The 15,744-nt window shown below is 38.5% G+C and overlaps 1 pseudogene; it reads left to right on the top strand.

Annotated features, from left to right (window-relative positions):
• Positions 1-14,441: 14,441 nt before the first annotated feature.
• LOC124992444 (proteasome subunit alpha type-5-like) lies at positions 14,442-14,965 on the top strand (annotated as a pseudogene).
• The last annotated feature ends 779 nt before the right edge of the window (positions 14,966-15,744 follow it).

The following is a 15,744-nucleotide window of genomic DNA, read 5'->3' as shown; positions in this document are numbered from 1 at the left end:
TCGATCCAGACAGGTAAATTTCTGCCAAATGTGCATGGTTTCCTGTTTTACACTTGGTCACGCTGAGTTCACAGTGTTAGAGATAAAAATCGAACGTGCTCTAAAGTGGGTGGTCAAGGCAAACCTTACTTCACGCAGAAGGGCGAGTTTCTCAACAAGGCAAACTTCACTTCTGCCGCCAGAAGGGCCGGCGTGGCAACCTGGCTAACCAGCCGCCGGGGTGCGCAGTGGCCTGTTTATATGCCTAGGGCAGCGCTGCCCTTCACCCTGATTGGAGGATTGGGGGTACAATCTACGGGATTGGCTAATTCTAAAATTAGGGAGAAGCAAAGAGAACTATAATTAAAATGACTCCAGTTGAATTCAATTAAGGCTGAATACAATATTCCAAAAATGGACCACCAGACTTTCTATTTCTCACATCAGGGGAGAAAAAAAAAAAAAAAAAAAAGATGCTATGGTTTGTCCTCATCTTGCTTGCTCTTAAGTATGTATGTGCACACACAGGTACACGCCTTTGGGGAGCCAGATTTGGTTCATTATTTCCTTTTCCACTAATCCACCTTCATTCAGTAGGTTATTAAGAATCGAAAAACTTTCCTAAGATACTGAAGGGAAAATAGAATAAAATAAGTCATTGGCCTCTTTGTCACTGTAAGTGGTGCGTGCACAAGGTCCTGTTGCTGGCTCAGTGGTAGGGACAGTGCACACATGCAGAGCTGGCAGGATCGCTGACTGGCACAAGCACCAGCCACCACCTTGCTGGATCCCCTAGGCCTTCCTGGTGGGCCAGCTCTCAGAGACCTACAGTCTTTTTCTGAAATCTATTTTCTATTGTCAACACACAGATCTGAAAATAGTTTTGTCTAATTCCAGAATTATATCTCTCAAGCAGGGCTACACTCAAATCACCTGGTAAAATGTCATCCTAAAAACTGATGCTGGGCCCCACCCTAGAGATTTTGGTTTAATTGACACAGGATGGTTCTCTGGAATCAGTGGATTGAAAATTCCCCAGGCAGCTATATGTGTGGCATAGATTAAGAGAACCTGGAGGGCAGGGAGCCTGTCAGACTTCCAGCCTCCTTTTCAAATGGCACAGGCCTACGTAAATTTGTATTTGCAAATAGATTTGGATGGAAAGCATTCCTCTCATCATAAGTATCTTTACTAACCCTGCTTCTGCTTGCCTATTACAACCATTTGCCCAAAACAAATATAAAAAGTGTTGTAAACAGCATTGCTTTACCTCCGTGCACTGTCTCAGTGGGAAGATGTGATTGTTGGCATCACATTCTATAGTAAAAAGAAGAATATACCATCCTAAGGGACATCAGAATATATCATAGTATAGTATCCTTAATTCATTTTGTCCCCCAAATCCAACGTAGGAAGGGTCCTAGTTTTCCTATTTTGTGCAACAACAGGCTATGTTAATTAGAAGAAAGTATAGATAACTATTTAAAAAGTCTTGTTCTATTAAAAGCAAGAAGCAAATCATTTTTCCTGAAATTACTGGTAAATAACACCCTATGTAACATATTATCATAACCCTGCTCCAAGTGAGGACAAGGCCAGTTTATCAGATTTTCCTCTGCCTCATAAAATTCTCCACTCCTTCAGAGCCTACAATTTAATTACAAAAAGAAACTGTAAACTACCCTGCTGAGTGCAGAAGGAATAATTAGCCGTCATCTTTATTTATGAATGTTCTAAACAAAGAAGTGGCAAATATGGATAGTAGATGACTCCCAGGGTCATCTAGGGGGTAAAAATAGGATCACCATATATTAACATTTGAATTCGCTGGTGTTATTCTCCATCTACTCTGACAAAACCCCAGTCCTCTCTAACACTCAAAGAACCCTGGGAGTCTTTGAGGGTTTGGGAACTCATGCTTGTGTTTGCCATTATTGTCTGCCCTTTCCTCTGCTTCTCCAGCTCACTGACCTGATGGTACCTCTCTCAAAGGAATCCAGAGCTGCAAGCTACACCTACTAAACCTGAGGGCATAGCTGCCCACACTCATTGTCAGGCTATTACTCCCAAGGCATAGTCTTTACTCCTAGAGGAGTTACTACTGTAGAGCTGATGATTAACACCCATGGAGGCTTTAGCAGAATGGCTGTTTCTCATATGACTCCTGGAGTCCCCTCACCCTGAGACCCCTAAACAATGACTCCATGGGTCCTTGCTGAAGAACCAAACCATTGAAAAGTATTTGCTTCTTTTTAAATTATCCCTCCTTCAAAATCAAGCATGTTCTTCCTCATTTTATTGGGAGCTCTTGGAGTTCACCTACTCACCTAGTCCCAACCCTGAGCTTCTGGATATATTCACTCATTCAATCATTCATTCATTTATTCAGGGACTATGCTAGATATTGAAAAAACAGTAAAGATGTAGACAGATATAGGCCCCTCCTCACAGACTGAATACAATGAGCAGGATAGCTGGGGGAAGTTCAGTAGGAGGGCCTATATTGCCTCCTCATATTGGTGTCATCAAGGAAAGGTTCTCAGAGGAAAGAAATAGCCTTGAAGTTGAAATTAAAAGAATGAGCAAAGCTAGGCGGACAAGGCAGAGGACAAGCCAGAGCAAGAGAGAGAGGGTTGGAGAAAAGGATGATTCTAGACATAAAGAACAGCTTGCATGAAGCCCCAGAGGTTAGACAGATAACCCATCAAATTCCATAAATACTCACCTACATCAAAAATTTTAACTTCCACACCAACAACTTGTGGTCACCAGTTGCTTGGGCTTCATCTCTTGAGGTTTTCTTTAAAAGAAAGTGTTAATTCAGCAGAGACAAACTCTAAAGGCAAAAGGTCATATGAGAATAGGATTGCCAGATAAAATAAAGAACACTAATTAAGGCTGAATTTTAGATAAATGATGGTAATCTTATAGTATAAATAAGTTTCAAAGAATGCATAGGATATACTTATACTAAAAATTATTTGCTGTTTATCTGGAATTCTAATTTAAGTGGGTGCACTGTATTTTTATTTGCTAAATCTGGCAACACTACCTCATGAATATGACCACAAACTTGGTCACTTTCACTGGAAAGTCAATTGGAAAAAGAAGAGATAAGATTACAAAAGCAGACGTCAATGGTAAAAACAGAAAAATGCAACTCACGGGAGAAAAAAAAAGAGACTACACCAAACCAAGCCAAGTCTCTCGTCTGAATTCTAAATAACTAAAACCCATGGAGAATGCTCTACAATAACAAGTGGAAGATTCATTGCCAGAAGCACAGGAAAGCAGGATTGCAGAGGAAGGACCCTTAAGACTGAGTCCCCTATAAGACTGCATCAGTAGTAGCCATCAGCTTGGGCAATGAACTTGATTCCAACAGAAAAGAGCCCTATGCATCAAGCAACAGGACAGCCATTCCTGAACTCATGGTCACACACAAAGTGGTGGCCACATAGTTCTTGAGAACTCTGCAGGGTAGAACATGTTGAAGCACATGTATGCTGGTCTTCATACATCTCTTTGTAGCATATCCCTGTAACATGTTTCAAGGGCCAATTTCTGAATCTCTGCCTAATAAGAAAACAGATAAGATCAACCCATCTACCAAGATGAGGAAAGTAAGTTAACGATGGCTGCAAACAAACAAAACATCCAGAAGGAGGAGGAGAGAGGTTTGCTGCTTTCTTAGTCTTGATCTGAGAACAGGAGTTGATGAAGAAGCCAAGTGGGAAGGAAAAAAATTAAAAACTAAAATTTCCTAGATGGGGTTTAGCAAATCTAGGACTTTAATGTTTCCATAGGGTTGACTTTTGGAGAGACAGAAGGGAATGTAGGAGAGAAAGTTTAAGAGTATAAATATGATGGGCACAAAAGAAAGACTAAAGAAAGAGTATTAAATTTGTTTGTAAAATTCCATCAAATCATTGACCTTGGTGGATGTGCACTAAATTTGAGGACAGAGGAGAACAAAACCAATGCATTTTACATGTAGTGAACACCAGATGTTGAAACAAAGTCTCACCAAACCAGACATCTGCTTTCATCTCTAAGAGATGAGACACATAACATGAAAAGAAAAAGAAAAAAGTTGCAAAAACAAGAAATATCAGAGATGACAAAGTAAAAATGCAAAGCCCAGCTTTCATATCAGGAGGCCCCCTCACAGGCCCCCTGTTCATTTATTCCTCACACCCAAGTCTCCAGATTTCTGTGCTTTGACAAGGACCCATTGGTCTCAATTCTTCACATTCAACCCTAATCCAAAATTGTGGTCTGGGGTTTATCTTTGAAACATTCAAAATTGAAATGCCTTGAAAACCACAGAACAGAAAATAGCTGTTTATTTGGGATGCTATAATAAATACACCTTAGACTGAGTAATTTGTAAACAACTACTTACAGCTCTATAGCCCCCTGGGAAGTCCCAGATCAAGTCATGAGCAAATTCAACATCTTGTGAGGGCCCATTCCTTCTATGTGTCCTCACAATGCTGAAAAGGCAAACAAGCTCTCTCAGGCCTCTTTTATAGGGCATGAATCCCATTCATAGGGTTCCTCCCGCCTGGTGACCTTGTCACCTCCCAAAGGGCCCACCTCTTCATACTATTGCACTGGGGCGTAGGTGTCAACATGTGAATTGAGGGCTTACACATATATTTAGGCCATAGCACTCCCATCCCAATTCCTTACCCTCTTCAATGCCCCTTCCCTGCAGTAAACCTAAATGTGCTCATTCCCCAGGTCCAAGATGGAGACAGCTGCTTTTTTCCAGAAGAAAGCAGAGTAACAATGGACCCACCATTTGACCCAGCTATCCCACTCCTTGGCCTAACTCAAAGGACTTAAAATCAGCATACTACAGAGATACAGCCACATCAATATTCATAGCTGCTCAATTCACAATAGCCAGATTGTGGAACCAACCTAGATGTCCCTCAATTGATGAATGGATAAAGAAACTGTGGCATATATATATATAATGGAATATTACTCAGCCATAAAGAATAATAAAATTATGGCATTTGCAGGCAAATGGATGAAATTGGAGAATATCATGCTAAGTGAGTTAAGCCAATCTCAAAAAACCAAAGGACGAATGATCTCACTGATAAGCAGATGATGACACATAATGGGGGGTGGGAGGGTGGCAAGAATGGAGGAAGGAGGGACTGTATAGAGGGAAAAGAGGGGTGGGAGGGGTTGGGGGGAAGGAAAAAATAACAGAATGAATCAAACATCATTACCCTATGTAAATGTATGATTATGCAAATGGTATGCCGTTACTCCATGTACAACAGAAATAACATGTATCCCATTTGTTTACAATAAAAATAAATTAAAAAAAATAAAATTTAAAAAATTTTAAAAAAACAGAGTAACAGGTGGGCCATATATGTTGATCTTCTCACCCAGTTCTTTACATCATATTAAAACAAGAAGTGGGTTTTACTCATGATGTTTGTATAGTACACTTGAATGCTTTTGTTGTTCTGTTGTTTGCAGTGTTAGGGATCAAACCCAGGGCCTCACACATGTTGGGCTAGAATGTTATTATAGACTCAAATATACAGTCAGTTCTCTTTATCTATGGGTTCCACATATGCAAATTTATCTGAAATCAAGATGCAGGTAGGCCTATGATGATCGCACCTGTACTGAACACACACAAATTTTTTCTTGTCATTATACCCTAAATAATACAGTATAATAACTATTTACATAGGATTCGTATCAGGTACTGTAAGTAATTGGAGATGATTTAAAGTATACAGAAGGTTGTATGCAAATACTACACTACTTTACATAAGGGACTTATCATAGTGAACTCTGATATACCAGGGTCCTAAAAACAATCCCCTGAAAATATCAAGGTATGATTATGATTGTATATTGCTTTTTTTCTTTTTTGGAAATAAATGGTAGAATTTTTCTAGGGACATTAAGAAACATGTAACCAAGGGAAAAAGTTAAACTTTGCTTGTAGTAAATAACACACTCTAGAAGTAGGCTTTGTTAAAATTATCTCAGATGCTATGCTTTTAGATAAAATTGTCTGTTTCAAAGTGAACAGTGGCCTTTAAATCAGGTGATTATTTCCCATAGCTTTTAAAGTAATAATTTCCTTATTTCAAAAACAAAATCAAAAATTTCAAAGCCAAAAACACAAAAGAAGAATATGTACATGCCTACTGACTAGTAACCACTATTAATTTACATGTTGGCATTCAACCTCCCAGATTTATTCTGTATTGACAACTGTTATAAAAATGAAATCATCCTGTGTTTATTGTTTTGTAACAATTTTACCAATAAACAATATATAGGCAACATTTTCACAGAATTAAATATTCTTCTAAAACATATAGATAATTTTTAATCACCACAAAATATTTTATTATTGACCTTAAGTGGAAATGCACTAAATCTGAGGACCAATAAGAATAATAAATTTTTTTTAATGAATGAACCTTAATTTTTTTACCAAACCTCTTACCACCTCTCTTTTCATCCCCTTCCTTCTTCTCTCCTCAGCTCAACATAAACAACAATAAATGTAACATCCTTGTAGCTAAATCTTCTTTCACACCTAGTTATTTTATTCACATAAATTTCTACAAGTGTAATTGCTAGATCATGGGGAATACACTATGCTTTTTTTACCCAATGTCTCTTTTTCTCTCCTGAAATTTTCTAGACATCATCAAGAATTCTACACAGGACTTTTCTGTGATGTATAAAGTTTACATGCATGTCTTTTCTAGTTTACAATGACTAATCTCATTCTATCAAGTAGCAGACGTCAGGCACAAGAGCCATTAATTTTTTTAAAAATCAGAGTCATTGTAACTCATGCTGACAGCTTCAGTCATTTCCAGTTCATAAAAATGATATCACAAAATGAAACTATTCCATGGTAGCATTTTACATACTAAATTCAAAGGGTGCTAATTTGGGTACAAAGCAGTATGGAGAACTATCTCATGCTTAAATCTAAAGCCAATGAACCGCAGGTATAGACAACAGGAATGAATCATTATGTTAAGCAAAAGAAGCCAGAGACTAATGAACACAGAGTTATGATTCCATAAAATTCAAGGAAATGCATAACTAATAGAGAAAAATGCGAGTCAGAATGGTGGTTACCTCATGGGGTCAGAGAAGATGTCATGGATTAGTAATCAGCCCAAAGCAGCCTTGCTGGGTCCAGGCGGTATCTATCTATTGACCAAGATAATAGTTACACAGGAGCATGTTGAAAAGTATTGAAGTGTACATGTAAAAAATTGAACGATGCACTTTACACTTAAAATTTGTGTATTTTTACTCTATATATTTTACAATTGTATGTTATAACTCGGTGTGTTGGTGGGTGGGGGCTGGCATTGAACCTAGGACCTCAAGCATGCTAACTAAGCACATGCTCTACCACTGAACTACACCCATAGACCCATCCTTATTTTTTCTAAAACCAAAAATATTTAAGGTATAAATCCATGGTTTATGTTTTAGTTTCCCAGGGCTGCCATAAAGAATACCACAAAATAGGTAGCTAAAAACAACAGAGGGCCAGGGTTTTAGATCAGTGGAAGAGCACTTGCCTTGCACATGTAAGGCACTAACATATAAATAAATAAATGAAGGCATTGCATTAATCTACAACTAAAAATATTATTAAAAAAAAAACACAAAAAAAAATACCAGGAAGTTACCCGGAGACTCGAAGTCCAAAATCAAAGTGACAGCTCCCTCTAAAATCTGTGGTGGAACCCTTCCTTAATTCTTCCTAAATCTGTGGTGGAACTCTTCCTTAATTCTTCCTAACTCCCTGTGATTTGCAGACCATCTTTAGTGTGTCTTGGTTCATAGACACATTGCTCCTATGGCCCATCTTCGTATGACCATATTCTTATAAGGACACAGTCATATTGGATTAAGGGTTCACCCTGTTCCCATGTGACCTCATCTAATTCCATCTGCAATAACCCTACATTCTGGAGTCCTGACATATTTGAGGGGATAAAGTTTAACCAATAACATTTTATAATCTTGTGCTTAAGTTCTCTCTCAAAAGTTTGAGTTCTGCAAAAGGAACCAAAAGCAAGAAAATAGTTTCTTGGAACTACACCAGTCAACAGTGAACAGACTATTTTCAAGGAGATTCATCAGAACAGCAGATCATTTCTTAGTTTCCAGAATATGTATCAAGAGGGAGGAAAGACACTTGGAAAAAATCACAGTAGGGAAATTTTAAGATATCAAGAGATAGCACACTTAAGTAGGAAGGTAGTGTATTATTTCTGGAATCTTAAGTTGTGTTATGCTCCTTGTTTTCCCAGTACCCAGCCAGTTGGCCACCTCAAAGGAAGATTTTGGCAGGACAGAAAACAGAGTTAAAGAGTATGCCTCTCTGAGTTCTGTGTTCCAGACTGGAGAGAAGATTAGGGAGGTAGACACAATGTCTTGGGCAAAGACTTGAAAGGAGAATATTAACTCGGCCTATTATATGTAAAAAGGATTCTTTCAGTCTTAGATTGGAAGGAAAAAGAGAAGGGGAGTTTATTTTCTTATTTCCAGCAGAGCCACTTGTGGGAGGAGTTTAGATACCAGGGTGAGAATAATTGCAGTAGAAGGACCAGGGACATCCTTAAAGATATTTCTATGTCCCACGTGCAGCCTGTGGCATGGCATCAACAGTTAGAGCTGGGACCAGGTGGACTGTCAAGAGTCACCTCAATAGGAATCTACAAAGTCTTTACCCAATACACAGGAAAAAAAGAGAAAAAAGTGATGCACTAAATTGATAACTAAATCTGACATAATTCATCCCCATTTATAAGGCATTTCAAATAAATAAATGCACAAATCATAAAAATATATCCTTCATAGGATCAGACATTCTAATTTTTGATTGAGACAACATAGTCCTCTAAAAATTCCAGCAAAGGGGGGGAAATTATTCAGTGGTTCTGAGAGCATCAAGAGGGACCATGTCTTACACCATTTCGTGTTGTTATAACAAAATACCTAAAGTAGGGTACTTTATAGAAATAGGATTATTTAGCTCACAGTTTGGGAGCTTTAAAATACAAGATGGAGCAGCTAACAAAAGTACTTTTAGAAGAAGCACGCATACATGTACATCCTTATACAAATTAATACTGTATTTAACAGGACTGGTTTGTGTTCATTTGATTTGTTCATTGTTAAGTAATTCTACTTACCCATTTTAGGATCAATATATATTTCTGTCTTTCCCCTGAATTTTTAGATGACCATAATTTCTGATTCTAAATTTAGAAAGTCTGATCTGACAAGAGAAATTTTTTTCTGATTTGTGAATTTATGTATGTTTATAGTCTCATAAGTGAGAATCAATTATATTAGATTTAGTTATTTGTTATATGGAAAAGAATAAAATTATGTGACATTGGGTCCAGGCTAAAAAAAATCCAGGACATAGGGTCATCATACTAGGAAAATGGGGTTTTGGAGAGGAGGGAGCAGAAGTCATCTGGAAACTGTCCCTTGCTTCTGGCAGTGCAGGAATTCACTTTAGGAAAATTGATCATTCTGTGAATACAGGGTCCAGCTCTGCATCGTGTGCCAAGGAAGACCTAACTGTCATCTGGTGATGATAATGAGAACAGAACGATTCCACAGACCCAAGCAAAGCATTTACTGGGATCCAATTTCCTCTAACCGCATTCATACAGTCCCTGATCTGCTGTCAGCAGTTTCCTACGTGCCCCTTTCTGTCCTAAGCACACTTGCGCTGTTCCGTGAATGTCTGGGGGTTTTTTCCAACAGACAACCTTTTTTGCATGTTTGTCGATTCTGTTAGTTCCATCTTATGCCTTGCATCTCAAATTAGTTCATCGGCAGGAGAACATTTTGGCCAGAGCAAGATAGTGAATATTTCCATTTCTAAATTGCAGGAAATCGTTACAAAAAATAAATGTGATTTCCATTCAGTGATGTCTGTCCACCTATGCATTTAATTTTTTAAAATAAAGAATAAATAAACATGACCCTCATAACTTGCAGTTAGGGGTTAATCATTTTAAAAACTAATTGCAATTGGAATGTATCATTTAAACACAATAAAGTTGATCTGACAATATCTAATAAGACATGGTTTGTTGTGGATGAGGAACTTGATTCACAAAGAGCTTAAGACCCTTTTTCTCAAATTTGAAAGTGTACCAGAATCATCTAGGACATGTGTTAACAAATGAAACTCCTTGACTCCAGCATGTGAGATGTTTTTCAGTGGGTCTACAGGGAAGGACCAGGAATCTGCATATGGGAGTACATAACCTGAATCTTTAACAATCACCCCAGGTGATTCTGAAGCAGGTGGCATCCATAATGTACACTGAAAATACAATGACACCCTCTCTGGGATCCTGCAGATAGGAAGAGCAGAGTCTCAGCTCAGACTATCAGCAATGAAAAGAGGTGCAAGAAAGGTAGGTGAGATGAGAGAAAGGGCAGGTGAGGGGCAAAGAAGGGCAGGTAGAGTGCAAGGAAGGCAGGAGAGGCATAAGGAAGACAGGGGAGGCACAAGGAAGGCGTCTGGTGCATGCCCTTGACATGACCCTCCCTCCCTACCCTGCTCCTCACTGTCAGGCTGCCTCCACTTGCTCTGAAAGCCCTCTAAGTAAATGATTGTAGTAGAATTAAAGTCTGCTTTTTTAAAGTTGGCAACTATTTAATAATTTTATTTTCATTATTTTATTAACACATACTAACTGTACATGATAATGGGGTTCGATGTGATAGTTCAGCACGTGCATACAGCAAACACAGGCCAAATCCAACTCCCTTTATCGGCAGCCCCCTTCCCTCCAGTAATCGCTATCCTGAATTCAGGATGACATTCTTTTAACTGGAATCAAAACCCAAATAGCACAGTGCAAAATATACTCCATCATAGAGTTAGATGATTGGGACCTCATAATAAATAGTAGATACTTTATTACCTTCATTTCACAAAAAAATTGAAACGAGGCTGTAGTTAAGGTGTCTAACACCACACAGCAAGAAAGAGCAAGAGCCATACTTCATATAACCCTCCTTCTTCCCTAAGACTGTAAGTATGATGACCCAGCTCTTCCTACATGAAATTTTCTACCACCAAATACATCCAAGTTGTCTTCTAAGCCTTCCATTAGTTGGTCAGTAATATTTATTTGACACCCATGGGATGTAGGAGGTAAAATATAGAAACTCCCACAAAGATCTAGCAGCTTGTGTTCTTGGGCCAGAAAAGGCTTTTCATTTGTATCACTTTGCTGCTTCATGTCTTCAGGAGCACACCTGCCCTTCTGAGCAGAGTTAACAGTGGGTTATAATAAAACATCTTCAAAATTGCTTCCTGGGTTCTATCTGGTTTTCCCAAAGAGTGACATGGTCTAGGGAGTATTGTAGGCTGAAGAGTGCCCCTCCCAAATTCATGTGTTGAGCAAGGCCTTAGTGACTGTGTTGAAGATAGTAACTTTAAGGAGGTAATTAAGATTAATGAGACTGGGGAGATAGCTCAGCTGATAGAGTGCTTCCCTTGCATGCACAAGTCCCTGAGTTCGATCCCCAGTACCGCAAAAAAAAAAAAAAAAAAAAAAAAAAAAAGCATTAAAAAAAAAAAAAGATTAAATGAGCAGCCCTACAAACTAATACTAAATGATATTTAACTCATGCTAAAAAAAGCAGAACCAGGAATTCTCTCAGAAAATAAAATTTTCATTTGTAACTTATTGAGCCCCACTGCAAAATTCAGAGCTCTTGAACTGAATTATGAGGGACATACTCAGTAACCCTAAAATGTGACATCCTCTTTAGAGCTAACCTTACCATCCTCCATCACTAGCTCAGTGCCAACCCCTTTTCAGTTGGTACGAAAAGGCTATTGGAAAGAAGTGGGGATTTTCTAGAAGTCTGAGGTCACAGCCTATGGGAAATATTTGTGGCTTTTCCCACTCCTCCATGAGAGGGAGGACGTTTTGTGCAGATCAAAGATGCTTGTCAAATGCCTTTCTACCCAGCACTCTGTGGTCTCCTGGGTATCTCCTAAATACCTTCTAGTGTTTCACCAGGTCTTAAACCATCCCCCCAAATCCTACGACACTGTTGTCTTCTGCTTCATTGATATTTGCACTGATGATGCAAAATCAATGGACAGTAAATCACTGATGCTCGAGTACAAATCTAGGCAGGGGCACTAATTTACCACAGTTATTCTTCACTTCCACACAATCACAGGAAAAAGGAAAAAGGATTTATATGAGCATGTCCTGATGAAAAAGGAAAGATTATTTTGTTGAATGTCTTCAGTGGGTTACATTTTTTAAAATAGTCTGTGAGAAAACGGGAATATGTGTAAAGGGCCTGGCTGCATCTTGTAGTTAAGTACTTAGTTTCTTCAGGGAAAGAACTTGAGTGATAGAGCTGTGAGTTGCTATAGTGGCTATTTTCAAGGAATAATATATTCGTTTTTTATTGCTACTGTAACAAACTGACATGAACATGACGGCTTAAATCAACACAAATGGATTATCATACGTTTTTGGAGGTCAGAAGTCCAACCTGGGTCTCACGAGGCTAAGATCAAGGAGTTGGCAGGACTGTGTTCCTCCCAGACTCCAAGAAAAGATAATTCACTCCTTGCCTTTTCCAACTTCTGGAGGCTCCTGCATTCCTTGGTTCAAGGCCCCTTCCTCCTTCATCAAAGACAGAAGCATGGCATCCTCAAATCTCCTACCTCTCTCTTTTACCTATAAGGACTCTGGTGATTACAACAGGCCAACCCAGGTAATCTCCCTCTCTTAAAAAAAAAATCCTAAACTGAACTTTATCTGCATGACCCTTTTGCCATGTGAGGTAACATACTACAGGTTCCAGATTAGGACATTGCCATTATTCTACTTGTCACAAACACCATTTTCACTTAAAGAATGATTAATAGACAATCTATGGTCATTCAGCCTTGGATTATTATCAATGTTTCCAAAATCAACAAAATAAATCTATAACTATTAGGAAAAACACCCATAATATGTGTTACCAAAGATAAAAATTCCAAGTTTTCAAGAGAAAGAGTTTTGGGAAATCTGTATCACTACAATGAACTTGACAGCTTCCTGGTCATCAAAGACTTTTCTAATGAGATTAGCAGTATGATTTTTTTAAGACATCAAATAATGAAATGTGTCCATATTTGAAGTATCTGAGTAATTAAACATTTTTCTAAGGATGTTGCAAAATCATGCCTGGATAAAAGATTATGCAACATGTACAATGGGTTAACAGACTTGAATATGACTGAGTGTGAAATGTTCACAGTATGACTTTAGATTCTACATTGAAACCAACACCACTTGTTAAATTTTAATGTAATATTGAACAATTAAACAATTATTTGAAAAAGGCTATCAAAATAATCTTCCTTTCTAATTGTGTACCTGTTAGGCTGTATTTTCTTTGTATACCTTAATGTTAAAATTTCACAGCAAATTGAAAGCAGAATAAGATGAGAATCCAGTTATTATCCAGTAAGTCAGACATGAAGGATATTTTCAAAAACAAAGTTTGTGCTGCTCCTCTCTCTGACTTTGGAGACATACAGTTATTTTTCATTTTAAAATGGTTGTGTTTTGCTGGGTGCAGTGGCATCTGCCTGTAATCTCAGCAGCGTTAAAGGCTGAGACAGGAGAATTACAAGTTCAAAACCAACATGAACAATTTAGCAAGGCCCTAAGCAACTTAGTGAGACCCTGTCTCAAAAACAATTTTTTAAAGGGCTGGGGATATTGTTCAGTGGTTAAGCACTGGTGGGTTCAATTCCTGGTACCAAAAAAAAAAAAAAAAAAAAGTCTGGGGTTATAGCTCAGAGGTAGAATCCTTGCCTAGCATGCTAGCATGTGTGAGGCACTAGGTTCTATCCTCAGTACCAGATAAAAATAAGTAAAATAAAATAAAGGTCTTGTGTTCATCTACAACTAAAAAAAATTAAAAGAAAAAGAAAAAAAATTGTGTTCTATGACCATGGGATTGAGTCAGCTTTGGTGGAGTCATGGTCATGTTGGTCCTCAGAATCCCCATGTAGCCACTGCCACCTCCTCTTGCCCTTGCCATGTTTCTCACCTAGGATGAGTATGACAAGGACATGAGTAACTGGTCCTCTGAAGGAAGATGATTTCAAGTGGACATGCCACTTTGGCCATCCAGCTCGGCTTTATGGCCACTGAGATCCAAACATCAGAAGGTGTGTTTCTTTGACAAAGAAAAGAATTAGGGCTGGGGTTGTAGCTCAGTGGTACAGTGCTTGCCTCAAATGTGTGAGGCACTGGGTTCAATCCTCAGCACCACATAAAAATAAATAAGATATTATGTACCTCTACAACTAAAAAAATACTAAAAAAAAAAAAAGAAAAGAAAAGAAAAAGAATTACCTCCCATTCATGGAAGCTAGCAGCATTGAGGAAATTGTAGAGATTGGTGCTCACATAAGGTGTGCCCTGCAGGAGTAGGCTAATTGCTGATGCTGACTTTAATTGATGAAGTCACGATGGAACCACATGATTCTCATACCATGAGACAATGACCATGGAGTGTGGCCAGGCTATTTTCAAACTGGCTCTGTAGTCTGGAGAATACACAGATCCAGGTATGCCTCATCTCTTTGGAGTAGAATTGTTATTTGAAGCAGCTAATGAAAAAGGACTCCAGCTATTTCATATGGATCATCTGAAACCTTTGCACAGTGTGGTGCTCCAGCAATTGGCTCTTCTTCTAAGGTTGCCCAGAGCTCCTTGCAAGAAGTTTACAAGTCTATGGCACTGAAAGAAATCATCAAATATTTTATCCTCAAACAAATAATGGACAAGAAGCTAAATGTGATTAATGTAGTAGCCTCAGTATAGCCTGGCCACAGTTTCACATGTTCCCAAATTTAAAACTTAAAGATGTTATCAAGGGTATTTAAGGAAGCATGATGCTCAGAACTTCTCTGGAACAATTTCAGTTCTCCTAATTACCCTTACATTCTATTTCTATCTCCTAATTCTTAGAAAAATCTCCTATGCCTGTGTGTGTGTTTTTTTTTAATGTCTATACATTAAGACAGTTCTGAAATAGAAATTTTTAAATATTTGTTAATAGACAAAAATAATTTAACCTGTAATGAGCATATTATTGCTACGTGAAAAGAAAGATAGTTTTTTTCAATTTGTTTTAATTTCTGATATGGCTAATATTAATAGCTAACATATGTAAGCAAAAGCTCTTTGGAATCATCAATAATTTTAAGACTGTAAAATGAACCTGAGCCCAAGAACAATGAATCTACCTCTGGCTACCAGAGCAAGAAACAGAACTGAGAAGATGACAGGGTAGATAGAGATCAGTCACAGGGAGCCCTAATAATGGTGACAAGTGACTGAGAAATACAACTAGAATCATCTTCTCAATACCCTGTCCCCAGGGAGAGGAGGTCCCAGCAAAAACAGGGGGGCGGGTGTCAAAAAGAGGTAGTCAGGGCACTGTGCGGTGGGCAGCCCCATCACGTCCCTGGGAGCACCAATACTTTTGACACCTGCACAGAGAAGGCACAGAGCTTGCTCAGAATGAGCTTAAAACCCAGGACAATAAACAAAGTGCCAGAAGAGACACAGACCAAAAGGAGAAGAGGGAGGCTCCTGGATCCTGTTACCACACTGTTAGTGGCAGGACTGATGCCAATTAGTTGAGAGGCAAAGCAATTAT

The sequence above is a fragment of the Sciurus carolinensis genome, chromosome 9, assembly GCF_902686445.1.
Source record: "Sciurus carolinensis chromosome 9, mSciCar1.2, whole genome shotgun sequence".
In the NCBI taxonomy this organism is placed as follows: Eukaryota; Metazoa; Chordata; class Mammalia; order Rodentia; family Sciuridae; genus Sciurus; species Sciurus carolinensis.
The sequence above is the reverse complement of the archived record's forward strand: the minus strand, read 5'-3'. Positions and strand labels throughout refer to the sequence as shown.